The following is a 15724-nucleotide window of genomic DNA, read 5'->3' on the forward strand; positions in this document are numbered from 1 at the left end:
GATGTGAAGTTTGTTGTTTCGGGAGTTCCAGCTTCTACGTATATTGATGTCCTTGCCGAGTGCGCCTATTCCAGATGGCTCTCTCTCTCTCGGACACACACACACACACACACACACACGCACACACGCACGCACGCACGCACGCACACACACACGCACACGCACACACACACGCGCACACACACACACACACACACACACACACACACACACACACACACACACACACACACACACACACACACACACACACACACACACACACACACACACACACACACACACACACACACACACACTACGAGACAGCTTTTCGGATCTTACCTTGGAGCTTCTTTGCCAGCTCCAGATTGAGTGCAGCTGAAAGCGGTGAGGATTGAGGTTTTCATTAATTTTTCCTCCTAAGCTTGATCGTTAATGAATTTTATGATCGCCTTCAAATCTTAAAATTGTCAATGCCGCTTTCTTACCAATGCAAGCAGCGCTGTCCTCTCTGCCTCTTCCACTCAAATATCTTTGCTCACACATTCGTAAACAGCCTAGGTATGGCATTGATCCAAATCCTGGCTTCACTATTAACGCCCGGCCGCTCTTCAGCTGGGAGGTCATCCAGCGCTAATGAAGGGCCTCTCGAGAGAAGCTCACTGCTTATTTCGTCTTCTGTTTTTCTTCTCTCTCTCTGTAGTTCCTGCGGCTCCCGTGGGAAGCCCTATCCGCCGCTCAAAACGCGACAAAAACAGCAGGCAAGCAAAAGAAAAGAGAGGGGCCCAAGCTGCGTGCAGTCACGTTCGGAGAATATGTATCGGCACAGGCGATCGGTCAGCGACAGCCTTGCGCTCATCCAACATCGGCGACGCAGCGCCTGTCTTATTGCGTAACTCAGCGCGCATCGCGCCTCAGGCCGGTCTTCGACGACCGAGAAGCTCCCCGGCGAGCGCTTTGGCAGTGTGCGCAGCTAGTCCAAGCAAGTGTCGAAACGATGGCGCCGCGTCGGGGCCTATTAGAGACCGATTACAGATGCGCGGGGAGAGGAGGAACGCCATCCAGAGGAGTCGGGCAGGTGCAAACAGGCGGGAGGGCGGAATCATGGAATCCAGGCGCAATGCCGGAGCAACGCCGACTTGGGGCGAGCGGAGAACGCTGCAGAATAAGGAGCGTATTGTGCGTAGAAAAAGAGATGCAACGAAGAAATATTCCGCAAGAATCGTCACGAAAGAAAACATCTGAGCCACTTCAACTCGGACGTGGCACATCTTATGCCAGTGGCACAACATTGGCAAGACTGGGGCAAGTCTGAGGCAAGACTGGGGCGCGCAGTACCGACGTCCTGCTGGCCCAGACGAGTTTATTGCGTGCCCGTGCGTAACTGTTTAGATCACTTTTCTGGTAACGTCAAGATAAGGGTTAGAAGTGGCAGAATCTCTGACGCGTAATGTGCTCGTAGCGTATTCTATAAAGTGTTCTGTTCCAGCAGTAAGTACCGGAAATGTCGTCGACTAAGTGCATAACCGTAAGCAAATAAGCGAGGAGGTGGCTGCGCCCACTGGGCACAGAAGGCGTTCTTGGCAGGGGCACTGCAATAAGCCGCGGGCAAGCGAGAGTAGTCTCCGCCGGCGTCCGCGGTTCCCAGTCGGACAAGGCCGCCCAGCGGAGACACTGGGCCGACTGCGTCAGCGGCGGCCGCAGAGCCCAGACGAGGCGCTGACTCGTTCCTCGCGCATTCGGGACCTCGCGGTCACGTGTTCCATCGCTACGGACACTTCCTTGGGCCAATTGGCGGCTGCTGCCAGGTAGTTGACGATGAGGTCTCAGATAGAAGTCGCGCCAGCTGGCAAGCTCAGGTGGAAGCAGCAGACCCGGGAAACACGCAAACAGCCCCACAAATGAATGTTGCCAGGTGTAGTATACACCGCAGCACACCGATTCCACGCCAGTCCACTGCGTAAACGGGTAGCGTAAGTGCAGGAAAATACTGCGACGCGCTGGCTGCATTCGTACTGGCGTTTCCATTGAGCTGCAGGACAGCAGAGCTGCCATGCGGAGAGAGGGCGCCAACGGGTGCCGTTAATTGATCCCATGGGGGAGCGGGAAGCTGCCTATGACTCATGAGAATTAGAAGCAAACTGCTGACTTTTGGACATTAGTGGGAGTGCTTCGGCGGGTCATCATAACGATTATCATAATATTCCCCTTCCTACGATCGCACGTTTAAGAACCCCAGGTGGTCGAAATTTCCAGAGTCCTCCACTGCGGCGTCTCTCATAGCCTGAGTCGCTTTGGGGCTTAAGGCCCAAAACCAAACCAAACCCTTCCGACGATCTTTGACATCCCAAGGTCATGGCGATATCCGGAGGACAGGTTTAGCCCCGACGCGCAATTAATGTTCCTTGCAGCCTTCTTAGACAAGCTCATCGCTTACCAGCTATCGAAAGAAAGACATTGTCAGAGGGCCTTGCAGTGACTGGCTATTCGCTACGGCCACGAAGGTGGCGTGTTCAGTCTGTGATGCTAAATTTGATGACGTTGCCCTTTCGCAATCAAGATGAGCAGGAAATCAGACGAAAAGGATACTTTTATGGAGGTTAAGGGACTTTAAGGACAGAATGTGCCTCTCTCTCTCTCTCTCTTTGCAAACTTGCTCCCTTTTACTGCTAGCTTACGAAAAAAAAACATATCTAAATCTAAAAGGAATTTTCCGTTAAGATAAGTAACGTTCTGTGTTCGGTCTCACGACACGGTTAATGACTGCCTACTGAAAGCTTAGAACCTCGCATTCGTGTATGAGAACAAAGTCTGGCAATCTTGGCCTGTCGCTGAGCAGCGGAAGAGAACAGTATATGTGTTCAGTCAGCAGGATCTGTGCGAACGATGTAAAAGGGCGATGTCCTGGTGCGCGTCGTGGAACACTGGAATAAGGAGACGTCATCACGGATAGTGGCGCCCGGCGAACACCTCTTTCGACGACATTCATGGCGTCAAATCACGGATTCCGCTGCGCCACATATGATTACATGTGTACTGTCCTCATTGTGCAAGTGCAACTCTGTTTAGACGGCGAGAGGCAAGAGCAGTGTCACGAAGTTATTGTATCCCCGCCTCCCTCCCCTCTGGGTTGTTTATCTTCTAAAATTTCCCCAGCGATCAGCGAGGTGCTGAATGCACACAGATTTGACTCGCCCAGGCCAGTATCCGGCTCGTGCGTGTGTAGTACGCCGGGTGCCACAGCGGCCGAGCTCAACTGTCTGCGCAGGGCGGGATCATCGTCGGCTGATCGGAAGACGCCGAAGCCCGCTTCTCGATGCAGCGGGCGCTGCTGTATAAGTGCCCTGAGGCGCCATTTCACGTGATCGCCGGCGGCCCCCCGTCAGGAGGGCCGGCCTTGGTGGAGAGCGCGGGCTAACCACCGCCGCACACACAAGCCGGGGCCGCCTAGTCGATGGAGTGGCAGCGCCCATCGGCCCTGACCTTGTCCCACTCCGCCGATCAACCGCCGCTCCTCCTGATGAAGGGGCAGCTGGTGCCAGCAGTAGAGAGCGCGCCGTCATGCTTGAGCGTACGCCGGACATGGGGGGCTATGACACCATGTTCGACCTTGTGGTCAGCTGTGTGTAAACTACGGAGTTGTACGTTGCCCGGATCACTCAGTCGTCCACAGCTAGACCGTTCTACGCGACTACACTGCTCCCTCAGCGCTGTTTCGTGGCTCCTGGAAGAAGCTGGCAACTCCGCAAGCCAGGCGCTGGAGACGATCGTGACCAAGCGAGATAGAATTAAGCGAGCTCTGTGCTGGACGTCCATTACTGATCTTGGGCAAAATATACGGGGTGGACGTAGAAATATAGCACCTGAAAGAGGCAAACTGCGCATCGAGGGATGTGCATCGGCGCAGCCCTAGATTTGCGCGGTTGGTCAGTGGACGGACGTGGCCACGCATGCAGCGTGAGCAGTGGGAAAGAGGTCGATCACTGCTCATACGCACAGTGTTTCTTCTAATGCTGCACTCGGCAGTGTGTCTCGTGCGCAGTGCCGCTCTCCGTGATAATGTTTGTCGTGCTAGCGAGTTGCCTTTGTGTGGCACGAAGCGGTTTGTAACAGGCACGCATGTGGCCATGGATAAAAATTACTGTATGTAAGCGACCTTCACGATGCAACAAGCAGCCCGCTGTCACCCCGGGAGGACACGCGCCGGGTCAGCTGCTCCCGCTGAGCCCGGTGTGACATGTATGCATATTGATCTTGGGATGTCCAGTGTGTACTCGATACGGATGTTCCTATCGTTGGAACCGCCTAAATAAGAACAATGTGGGCGACCTATGGAGCCCGCGGCCTAGTCCTTATAAGCGTTCGTTATTTTATATCGCCTTCCATTAGTTTCAGCTGGAGATTCTGAAGTAAAACGCGCTAGCCTTGACCGCTTTAACCGCGGAAGCTCCAGATCCGAAGAATATGCTGGCTACAATACTGTTGCTTCCCTCCGGAGTATGTCGCGTACTTTGGTATTCTACGATTATTTCGGATCGAACGTATACTGAAGCAGCACGTCAACGAAGGACGGCTTACTGAGTGGCTCCTTATAAATTTCGAGCGCATACGGCCATCGCCCACTACACTGATGTCTTTAGCTCGTCGTTCAATCGATGCCATGCCTTGGCCACAACACCAGGTGCATACCAGGTGTAGCGGGAGTGTATGCTGCCTACCTGTGTATTCTTGCGCGAGATCGTCATCGTCGTATTCTACTTTGGGCTGCACATCCCGACCTTCCGGGTTCGAATCTCTGTCAGAGCCAATTGTTTCTTTTCCACGCGGCGACCGAGAAACCGCCGCCTGTCACGTCTACAGTCGGTGTGCCACGAGACAATCGTACAGGGCGCCGGGGATCGCGGCTGCCATCGGCCGAAGCGGGCGCGGAAAGCTTGCGTGCCCGCGGTGTGCAGCGACTATTCCGAGTCCGGTTTCAGTGCCCTCGCTCGAAAACCGACTGGGACGACGGCGGCCCCATGGGACGTCCCGATTCCTTGGCCCTGATTCCACCCGAACGCCGTCAGGGCGGGAAGGCGATCGCCGCCGGCCACCCTTAAGCAACACTGCGCCGTGTGTGTATATAGGAAGCGCCGACCCCCACACTTGTGTTTAACGCCCGCCTTCTGCCGCTATCGCGTAGTTCGGCTGTCTTGCTGCCGTCTCTCATGTTGCTCTTTTCGACTTGGGGTGGACGCTAGAGGGAGGGAATCCGGATGCTTAATTTCAATGCCTCTGCTAGCGGGTCACCGAGGAAACCGTTGCGGCCGTTGGGCAGCGCGTTTCCATTTGAGCCGTCTTGCCCGTGGACCTGATACTAAGAGCGGGGACAGGGCGGAACCACAAAAGAAAGCGGAAAGAGAAGCACTTTTTTTTCAGTCGCTGATACAGGAGGAAATGCGTACTGCATGAGGTGTACGTGGTCAAGAGGCTGCGATATTCACCTCGTCGACTGAAGACCAATTTCGGCATGTTTACTACAGTGCTTCCCACTTTTAAGTCGAATAGAAATTGTCCTCCGAATAATGGGGAGCACGGACAGTTGGTTTTGCTTGCAGAACTTAGCAAATAAAAAATCACGCTGCTGAACCGAGCGAAAGCATTAGCTGCGGGTGACCGAGTGTTCTTCTTCTCTTTTTCTTCTTCTTCCGCCCACATATAAAGCCCCACTTTAACCAAGCCGTATGAACGCGCCTTAGTGGCCTATAGGGGTAACGTGAGTGCCAGGGTGATAGCAGGCTGATTCTGACATAACCGTCCCATATGAAACGAGAGACCCAAGTAGGCAGCTACTGCCAACTGAGCCGCGGCTCCGACCGCGCCACGCCGACCGCTTGAGTTGGGAGCCCATCTCTCGCTTTTGTGTCACGTCGGGTGTGACGTCACAGCGCCGCGTGGGTAAGACGTGGCTACCGCCGCGCTACGCCGACCGCTTGAGTTGGTAGCCCAGCTCTCACCCTAGTGTCACGTGGGGTGTGACGCCACAGCGCCACGCGGGTAAGACGTGGCTACCGCCGCGCTACGTTGAAGGCTCGAAACATAGAGTAGTATTGCTTTCGCAATAAAAACTAAGACGCAGGAGACAGGCGCTACTCGTTGTCTTTGTTTCTCTAGGCCGCGTTTTACAAGCAATAATAACTGGCACAGCTCTCCGTTATTCAAGGGGAAGAAAATACATCCTGTGGGCGTCGAGTATCTCTTTGCGCCGCCGACCCATTGCGATATACTTGGAGGGTAAGCCTCCGAGGCTAATATAGCGACCTCGGCTGGCACCTTCAAGTTGAGCAGACGCTCGCGATGTCTGGGAACTCCCGGCATATTTGGCGAAACGGTAAGCTGTCCCCTGTAAGTGAAACAAAACCTTTGCAATCCGGCCTCCTCCCACGACAGATGCTCCTTTCTCTCCCTGCTCGAGGCGAGAGACCTGGCATAACAATAAAAGGTGCGGCCAGCATATTAAATCCCTTTCATTATTCCACCGCCTTCCCATCGCGTATCCACGTCATATTTTTCCGTCAAGGGGCGGCTTTCGAAACCGGCGGCCCCGATGTCAAAAGAAAGAAAGAGGAGAGATTAAATTCGGGAGAAAAAGAGCGGCCACTCGCGCGGCCCCTTGACGAGCAAATTGGCGTCCGGACCGACTAACAAGGGGTGCCGTCTGATGCGGATGAGCGGAGAATTAAGAGCGAAGGTCCCGCTCGACGGTGGCCCTCGAATAATTTTCCCTCGACGGGACAACCGCGTACCCCGTACGAGCTGCTGCTTCTGCTGCTGCGAAGACCGCCTCTTTTCTTTTTTTTCCTTTCATTCTTTCTTTCGCTACAAAACAGGAAAAAATAGAGGGAGAATGAACACCGAGACTTCGGGGCTCTTGCGAAGTGGGGTTGGCACACGTGGAGTTGGCAATTACACTTTTTCGCGATGGTCAGGATTCGTGCCTTCCTCTCTCTCTGCTGACAGGATTATTTGGAATCGAGGTACTACATGGAATCCGAGATCGCAGGTCGTCCATTCGTACGACTGTCGTACCTCGTCGCCCCTACCACCCTACATCACACACTAGTGTATTGGGTCAACTGCGGCTCTTCGTGATGAGCATGGCGCGTTGCTGTCAGTTATCGGCAGCCGCATTCCAGAGGAACGCGTGCAAGGCTTGTCTGTGCCCACTGGTTGCGTAACTAACGGTCGCCCCTCCTTCACCCCTTCCTCACGGCAGGCTTGGCTGGTCTTGTTACTTGAAGTGGTCGCAGCACCCCTGGTTTTTTTCTGACCTGGCGGAATACCCGATTGGGAGTGCTGATAGCCCTGTATGTGGACCGTCATAAAATGTGCTACACCGTTCTACCGAAGAACATGAAGTTGCATGACACCCATCGTGCCGACTGTGTAGACTGCATTTTTGTTTTATATTTAAGAGGTCAATTGTGCATTACGTCATGAACGCGAAGATATATGACAAAGGGAACGTGGGTGACTTTCTAACGAAGCTGCATCGATTTTTCGCTCCCTGGTCTAATCACATCCAAAGCCACGCCCCCCTGTGTGTAACGCACTGTGGTGTCGGCGGCAGCCTCTCCTCTCTCTACTAATTGGCGGGCGTACCTTTGAGACTCTGTCAAGACTTTTCTTTTTCCTTCCTCGCATTGATAAAGGGGGATGGGGGCGAGGCGGAGGCGGCGTGCCTTTGGCGGTACTAGTGCATTTTGAACAACCTACAGGTCGCGAACCAGTGAGCGTATGCATTTTCTTCATCGCCGTGCCCCCTTGCGCGCTCACATGTTGCCCGTGAAGCGACCGTGGCCCATCTTTCGAAGGAGCCCGAGGGAATACGTCATACGGTGTACTGGGTACGGCGCTCTGTCGGAGGCAAGCGCACGATGCCGCTGTGGGCGCTCCTCAAGGCCATCTTTTAAGCCTTTCCCGCCATTTGATTCCCGTCTGACGCGGCGACAAGACGTCCGCTCGCTCTTTTGTGTGTTCTATCTCCCGGCGGGCCCTTCTCCTCTTCAAGTACGCACGCTTGCGCAAGTCCTTGTTTGGTTTTGCTTTTCGTCATCCACCTTTTGCCTGGCTGCCTATGTGTCTGTCTGCCTGCCTCTATGTCCGTCCGTCGGTTGTAGGTGGACTGCTCGGGAGTGAGTCCCGAGCGCAGTATCAGCTCTTAGGCTCGTAGGAGTCACGTAATTAGTGGTCATACACCCATGCTTTCAGTTCATCGGGCATACTTGCGATACCTGTTGAATAAAATGTGTTTCGTACGAGCCTGACAACCGACCAATATCGACAGACCCGGGGCTCACTATTTCCTCCTGAACGCTGTTCTGGCCCTCTGGTGTCCGACTTGTGGCTCGCTCTTACATGAGACCGTGTACATATGAATTCGACTCATTGACACGCCTTCTTCGACTAACTGTGTAGATATTTATGAGCTCTGCATGGACAGCGGCCACTCCATGGGGGTGGTCAGCACGCCTGCCCCGGGGGGGCTTATTAGCAAACCATATCCCGTAGGAGCACTCGAGCAGACGACGTTCTGGCGCGTGATTCCTCTGAGCAGCGCCACCAAGCGACAAATAGTGGATATATTGTCTAAACAAATAAGAACATATTTGAAGCCCACCGTTCCCGTCGTTTTGGTGGCTCAATGGATTAACACCACGCATCTCTTCACTGATGCCACTTAAACATGCGTTCGACTCCTGTGTTTTATTGTTTTTTCTGAATATTTTTTTTTTTTCAATTGTCTTCACTGTAATTATATTCTGCCTTCAGTGAGCGTAGGTTACCTTTAGGTTGCGTTTATAGACACCTTTAAGTAACAATCGGTATGAAAACAGTTACACTAAGCAATTACCTTTCCCACAATCATTTCATGCCTCAGTGAGTGTATGTTACCTTTAGGTTGCGTTCACTGACATCTTTCAGCAACAATCGCCCTTTACAGTGAGTGTATGTTACCTTTAGGTTGCGTTCACAGAGATCTTTCAGCAACAATCGCCGTTTAACTCGCTGAAAGCGTCGTCTGTTCCAGTGCGCCTATGGGATATGGTATGGCAATACGCCCCCGGGGGAGCGAACGGTAGTAGCGCTGTGGAAAGATCGCCACCACCAGGCTACTTATGCTCCCAGAGACGCTAAATACACCGAACTCTGGAAGTCGGGAGGGCAGCGCTTGTAAAGACCCGTACAGCCGGCAGTTACTCCATCCACGATGCTGCCGAGACAATGGACACCAACAGTGCGCAGTTAAAGCGATCGTCATGGTTACAACTGTCTCCTCTTTGGTTTGCCTTCTCGGACCCTGTAATTCCGCGGACGCGTGTTGATTGCATTTTCATCAAGCGTCCCTGGGCTGCCCGCTGCTTCTCATTCACAGCACAATATTCTCACACACATCGCGGCGAGGTAGGTTGCATCCGCTGTAATGCACTCACGTGCGGCCGGTGCACGCGAGGGATCGGCGTCATGTCCAAACGCAACCCTAGCGCGCTGGAGGCGATGGTTCGGTGTGTAGTACTGGGGCGGTCAACGTGGCCACAATGTCATACTTTGATCAGAGTTTTTATCACATTCATCTCCTCTCGGCATAGCTTGCCGACCAGCAGCAACCTATGCCGACAGCTTATTCCTCGTCGTCGCTTCCAGTTGGTGCTAATAGCGTGGCTTAACGTCCGACGAATGCAGTGCTTGATCTGCGTGCTGTCAGGCCAGGGCCGTCCGACATTGAGCGGCACGCGCAAGCAGTTAAACTTGAGACAAGATAGACGTGCTTCTTTAGACTGCATCTCTATTCCGTGAAAATGAGAGAAAAAAAGAAAACAGGCGAAACACTGTCCGCATCTGAGACACCGGAGAACCTGTGCCCGGATCCAATGCGCGAACTTGAACTGCGACCGTGTAACGCCTACCGAGACTCAGCATATGACGCGCGTTGAAGTACGAGACCAACGCGTATCGAGTGAACATAGCAGCGCAGGGAGAGAGCGTTTGTGCAGAGAAACCAGTGAAATTAAAAACTATAAGTCTATAGGTATCCTGCGGTTTTCGATTTGCTTTTGTCTCTAGGATGGAATTTTTTTGGATATAGTAGGTCACTTCCACATATTCGCGACTATTTGCACTTCTATGTAATATGCGCGACCACTTTTCTTAACCAGACATTTGACACAAAGGATGACGTGAGTTGTTGGATGCTTAATTTAGAGCTAATACGGTACGTACACTTAGAAGTTAGGTGGCATGATCCTTGTGCGAATTAACCTCAGCATGGCCTATAAAAAGAAAGTGTGAAGAGCGAAGCTCCAGTCAACTTTAAAATCGTTTGCAGAAGCGCTAAAAACTGTTGCAAATCACTGCCATGAGTTCGGTTAACGAGCTATCTAATATATTTCGGTTGAATCAAATCTTTGTATAGTGCCGACAAGAAAATAATCGTCGCACGCGTACCGTAGAAGTTCGCCGCGGCGCACCATGTCTCCGCTTCATACACGAACGTGTAGCTATCAAGCTCTCATTAATATTTGTTTAGTTAATAAAGCAAAGAAATAAGTACTGGGCGCTAAAAGCAAGAATGAGAAAACGAAGCCGGCTACCTATTAATGTGCCTTCTTCTGACTGCCGCTGCTTTTTGAAAGTGCTCGTTCGCTCGCGTACTAGTCTGAGCGCTATGAAGTATGTACGCTGTTTTCATCCTACGTGCACATGCACGCTATGTTGGGCGTGTTGGTTTTCGGCGAAGCTGGATTGCTTCGCTGAGGAAGGTTATGATGTGCTGCAGCTGCTGTCGTGATGAGCGTGGCGTGATTTCCTCGTGCGTTCCGCGGCGATCCGCACGTTTCTGACGCAGGGAAGAGTGGAAAGAAAAGACACAAAGTCTGGAAAATTAGGCGCGCAGAGGAGAAGACCCATGAATGCCGTCCGTCACATGTACGGTGTGACGTCACTTCACCGGGGCTCGTAGAACGAGCGCACGCACGTAAGACGCTGCCGAGAGTCGCTCTTTGGATGAGCTTTATGAACAGTTAATGTACACAGTCGAAGCCGAGCTGCTTAAACAAAACGCGTCACGTCAATTATGCGCTCATAAGTGGCCGAAGCAGAGACTACCCTGCTCCCGCATTGGCTCATGGTGTCTGTTTAGTCAAGATGACACCGTTCCCGACTGTTTTTTCATGAGTGGGTATTAATCGCAGGTTTTTTTTCTGCCCATGCCACAAACCGGTTCACAGCGTAGCGGTTAAGGAGATTTAATAAATAAAAGTATGCTCGCAAACGGGACATACCGCATATGTGGCGCTTTGCTACAATCCAACAGAGAGCTATAGGAACGCAAAGTGCGTGCATGATGCTCCAAAGTTAAGATCAAATCGATTCAAATCAGTTTATTTGACACCTAGAGATTTCCACATAGAAGGAAGCGACCTGAAAAGGCTGCCCTTCGACAGCTTGTCTTTATATTCTTTCAACATTTTTACACTTTTAAAAGATATCTTTTAAGATCCAAGATTTCGGCTCCATGAACGTATTGCGAGTGACGAGTCCCCACCTTTTCGTACCGCATTTCTCAAGCTGCTGCCTGGCGTAAAAAGAGACTCCTTTTCACCGGAATATGATAGCTCGTATGGTTGTGTTTACTCCGGTCAAATGGGGCAACCAGAATGTCACCCACGCGTGGTCTTGCGTGCACACTTGTGTGTTTCCGCGACATGGTTGTAAATACGTAGCAACTACGTTCGTATCATACAGCAGTGGGGCCAACCGGAAAAATTGTAACCCGAGAGGAAAAAGTAAAAAAAACGCAGCAATTCGACAGAAGCGACAACCGCCGCCGCCACCGCCACATGCAGTATGCAACATAGGGGAGGCCGGAACAAACAGGCACTCTCCGTGGATCTGTACAGCTGCGAAACTGCAGATTGCTCGCCGCTCATCCTGCAGCCGCAGCGGGGACGGGAGCACATGTTGCTGCAAGCACTGCTTTCAGATGCAGCACCGTCACGCCGCGGCAGAATAAAAGTTTTCGCTGGGCGGAAACAAGGTCACCGCTCAGGCTGCGAGGCGCTATATACGCGTGCCTGCCTCGAACGCGCGCACACAAGGGGGGACCCGTGTAATTAGCGATTCTCTCCTTCCTTCCGTCCATTCTGTTCAGTAGGGTTAGTTCTTGGGATACATGGTATGCTTTTTGCCAACATGGTGGGGCATATATGACGCTGGAAACAACACCCACCGCCTTCTAGATGGTTAAAGAGAAGGCGCATTCTTAATCCTAATGATCATGCATGGTAGTCCTATAGGCACCTTATGCCTCCGGTTTACAGTTCGACAGTAGAGCCTGTTGGGTGGGAATGTTTGCCCCGCAGGATCGCCCACTCTTGAAGACGGTCGCTGGCTTCAGAGTGCCATTGCGGTTGACATGGAAACATATCGAAGGAAAGTGAGGTCAACGCAGAAAGACCTGGATGAGGTCCATCACATGTCCTGCCACTGTGCGCAGCCGGATCGGACACAATGATGCTTTGAAAATAGCGACCCTGTTCAAGCTAAGAATGAACGGCCCTGTACTTGTAAGCCGCGCATGCTGCAAATCTCTGCGACACTATGGGCATCACATCGCTAGACCCAGTGGTGAAAACCGTAGAGGATAAAAGGCAGTATAGGCATAGAACCGCAGGTATACCTGCTCAACGTGGCGTCCAATGCCTCAGGCGCAAGTTGCACCGATGGATCGGTGATTAATTTCGCCATTCGCACACCCATAAGTCCTTCTCGTACGACAGAAACCATATGTGACCCATTTTGGTTCATGACCCCTTTCCGAAGCGTTCCACCCCATGAGAGCCGAGCACCAGGCCGGGGAAAATCTTGTACCCATCGAAAGCCGGTGGGTACCTGAAGGCACCAGGGATCGAACTTGTATACATCCCGAATACGAAACGGAGGCTCTAGAGCAAGGCCACGCGCTGGATATTGGTCCGGATCTAGCCGGCGAAATGGATGCTCTCGATATTTCCATTGTCAAAACCTTCCAGACTAAGTGCGACAACTGCTGCCCCCCCCCCCCCCCCACCCCCTCTCCTGCCCTCGTGAGGTTACCTATACCTCACCTCACCTAACACAGGGCGTATTTTTTTTTTCTGGTTCTTCTTCTTTTCGATGATCGAGTGGTCTGTGTGGGTGTGTCTGATGTCGCGCTTTTTACCAGCTTTCGTAGCTCCGCGCTGTCTGGAAAACTCGTCGAGAACAACCGCTTCAGCGAAAAGCGACCGGCGGCACGAACCTGCGTTAGCTTTGTCGTGTATCGCTGAGCAGCTTGCGGTGTTACCCACCAGACAGACAGACGACGGCCCAGCTGCGACAAGTGCAAACACAGCGCACTACGCATGTTGCGCAGCGTCGTGTATTTTGTGCGTGGGTCGCTTTGGCAACCTCGGCCCGCAGCAGTGAAAATAGCGAAGTTTCTCGCCCTTGCTCTGCCACTCCTTATTCGTGCAGCCATCGCACGCCCGACGAGATTGGAAAGACAGGAGTAGGAAATATCTTCCGATAAACAGCGCTATTCAGAAATAGACGCTGGCCCCCGAATACCGTTGGTCGACCGTGGAGGACGTGCGAACTCATTCCTTCTCGCTACAATTGTAGAAAGGAAGAAAGACTAGTTTGGTACTATTTTATTTTTCCTCTCTTGTCCCGCGCGAAGTTGTCTATCGCGATCGAGACGTTTCGCGGGAGCGAGGTGTGTGCCTATAGGTGGGATGTGGGCGGCCTTGATCGCTTCGTTTGATACGGTTGCGTCTGTCGGTGGCTCTATATCAGGCTGCATCCAGTCGGGCCAGACGAGGATCGCCCTTCGTGGGAACACCCCTTCCCCCCTCTTGCACCTCGTGAAAGTCCATACTTTGTGCGCGAAGACTTTTAACGTTGCTTATTACCGCAGGGCATAAAGGAAAATGCGCGAAGTCTTCTTCCGCTCTGGCCGGACACACTGTCCTTCAGCTGGCTTTGTTCGGCCACCTTCTAAAGACGACGTGCCAAACCAACGCCGGTGATGACGTCCCCGGCACCATACCGTAGGAAGCGGCCCAGCGCAGGGGAAACAGACAATATGTCGCGGCCGGAAAACACGGGGTTATAACCCTTGCTAACGTTGAGGGGCGTTCCCACGGCCCAAATTAAGAGAATTTATAACATGATTTCCGCTTTTTGCTTCCACGTGTGCTGTTTCCTTACGGGTGGTATTTCGACGTATCAGCTGATTTTCTGTTAGCAAAGACGCCCCGATTAAATATTTCAAATTTATAATAGCATTTCTCGGTTCCTGAACGCCATCAATAATTGTTGTGGGCTCCTGCTGGGTGCTTGGAAGAGAACGTCTTCCTAAATTTCACTTTTCGCCCCCGATTCAAGCGAATTCGACAGCACAACACGCACCCAGAGCTCGCTATCTGTTCCTGATGTTTCACTTGAGTGTGTCTGAATCGCGCGTTAACGGGAGCCTGGGGTGGGAAGTAGCCGCCTGCGGTGACGCGCGAGCTCCGTGGCCGCAAACAAGCGCCTGGGAGGCACGGTGAAGAAAGCGCCCCTCTCCGCGCACCAGCGGCCGGCCCAGAAGAAGAACAAGAAGCGGCCGAACTGCTGCAGCGCGTGCCGCAACGACTCGAAGGTCAGAGCCAAGGCCGGCAGGCGACTCGCGGGACTCTCCTTGCGACAGCGTAGCAGCAGCGCGCCGACGTCGCCGCACAAGCGCAAACGGCGCTCGCGTTCGCGCCGCCGTGCTCTCGCCACTGCCGCTAGCGGGACGCTGCCGCTCGGGCCACAAGATCACGGCCTGTCCCCGGTGTCGTCGCCGTCCACTAGTGGATACTGCAACTCTGTGCTTCGGCGCATCAGGTCCCCTTGTTTTTCCATCACTCCAAGTCATCGCCCAGGCGTCCCGCACGGAAAGCCCGAATCAGGCCGCCTTCACGGCTTAAGTGACGGAGCGTCCACAATCTCGAGAAGTACGTTCACGGCTGTTTGCCGAGAAACTGAACGTCTCTTCCGGCAAGCCGACTGTGAAGGACAACATTCTTATGACTCGTGCCGCGTGGGTTGGGTGAGAACGCGAAGTTCTGAATGGTGCGACCCGCTCCTGCCGGAAATAGTCCATAGACGGTGATCGGAACTCCGCTGGCTGTAGAGAGAAGCCGCCCCACGTCCTCGCTACGGAGCGTAAGTCTGACTTCATGTACTGTTCTTCTTGGCTTCTTCTGTGATCTCGCGTTTTCGTAATATAGGCTTTCATGGCTAACTGCGTGAAGATAATTGTCAACTCCGGCTGCTCGCACCATAGCTGGTCCCCTGCTGTCACCTTCCAACAACATCAGGCTTACGTCGTTCCAGATCTCGACCGCGTTCTTTAAAGCTGCCGCGGCTTGAAATCTGGTAGACGGAAACTTAACCCCACTCCGCGTTGTTCATTTCGACCGCAGAGAGGCTTTGTCGTCGATACAAAAATATACTAAAGATGATTTGCTCGAGTAAGACCGCCCCACCCGTTTCTTTCAATCGCCCCCCTCTTGAGCCTCCCGTGGATTTGCCCCCAAGAAATGGGAACAGTTGCTCATTGTTTTTTGGATCTGAAGCTCCAAGGTTGGGAGAGCCAGTGCCAGCCTAGGTCACTCGATGCACCGAGGATTCCGTTAACATTCTTCGTACTCTACCT

The 15724-nt window shown here is 52.9% G+C and overlaps 1 protein-coding gene across 4 annotated transcripts in view; it reads left to right on the forward strand.

The window, feature by feature from the left end:
* LOC146193399 (ETS homologous factor-like) overlaps positions 1–15724 on the forward strand; it is a 108485-nt gene that overhangs the window by 24141 nt on the left and 68620 nt on the right. The window contains exon 1 of one of the 4 annotated variants that reach the window (XM_084602742.1): positions 14770–15231. The exons of the other annotated variants lie outside the window; for them this stretch is intronic. The gene's annotated coding sequence lies outside the window, so the exon portion shown is untranslated. Of the gene's footprint in view, positions 1–14769; positions 15232–15724 lie in introns of those variants that run through there. 4 annotated transcript variants of the gene reach the window in all.

Source organism: Amblyomma maculatum, chromosome 4 (assembly GCF_055883805.1).
Source record: "Amblyomma maculatum isolate TAMU_Amacu chromosome 4, ASM5588380v1, whole genome shotgun sequence".
In the NCBI taxonomy this organism is placed as follows: Eukaryota; Metazoa; Arthropoda; class Arachnida; order Ixodida; family Ixodidae; genus Amblyomma; species Amblyomma maculatum.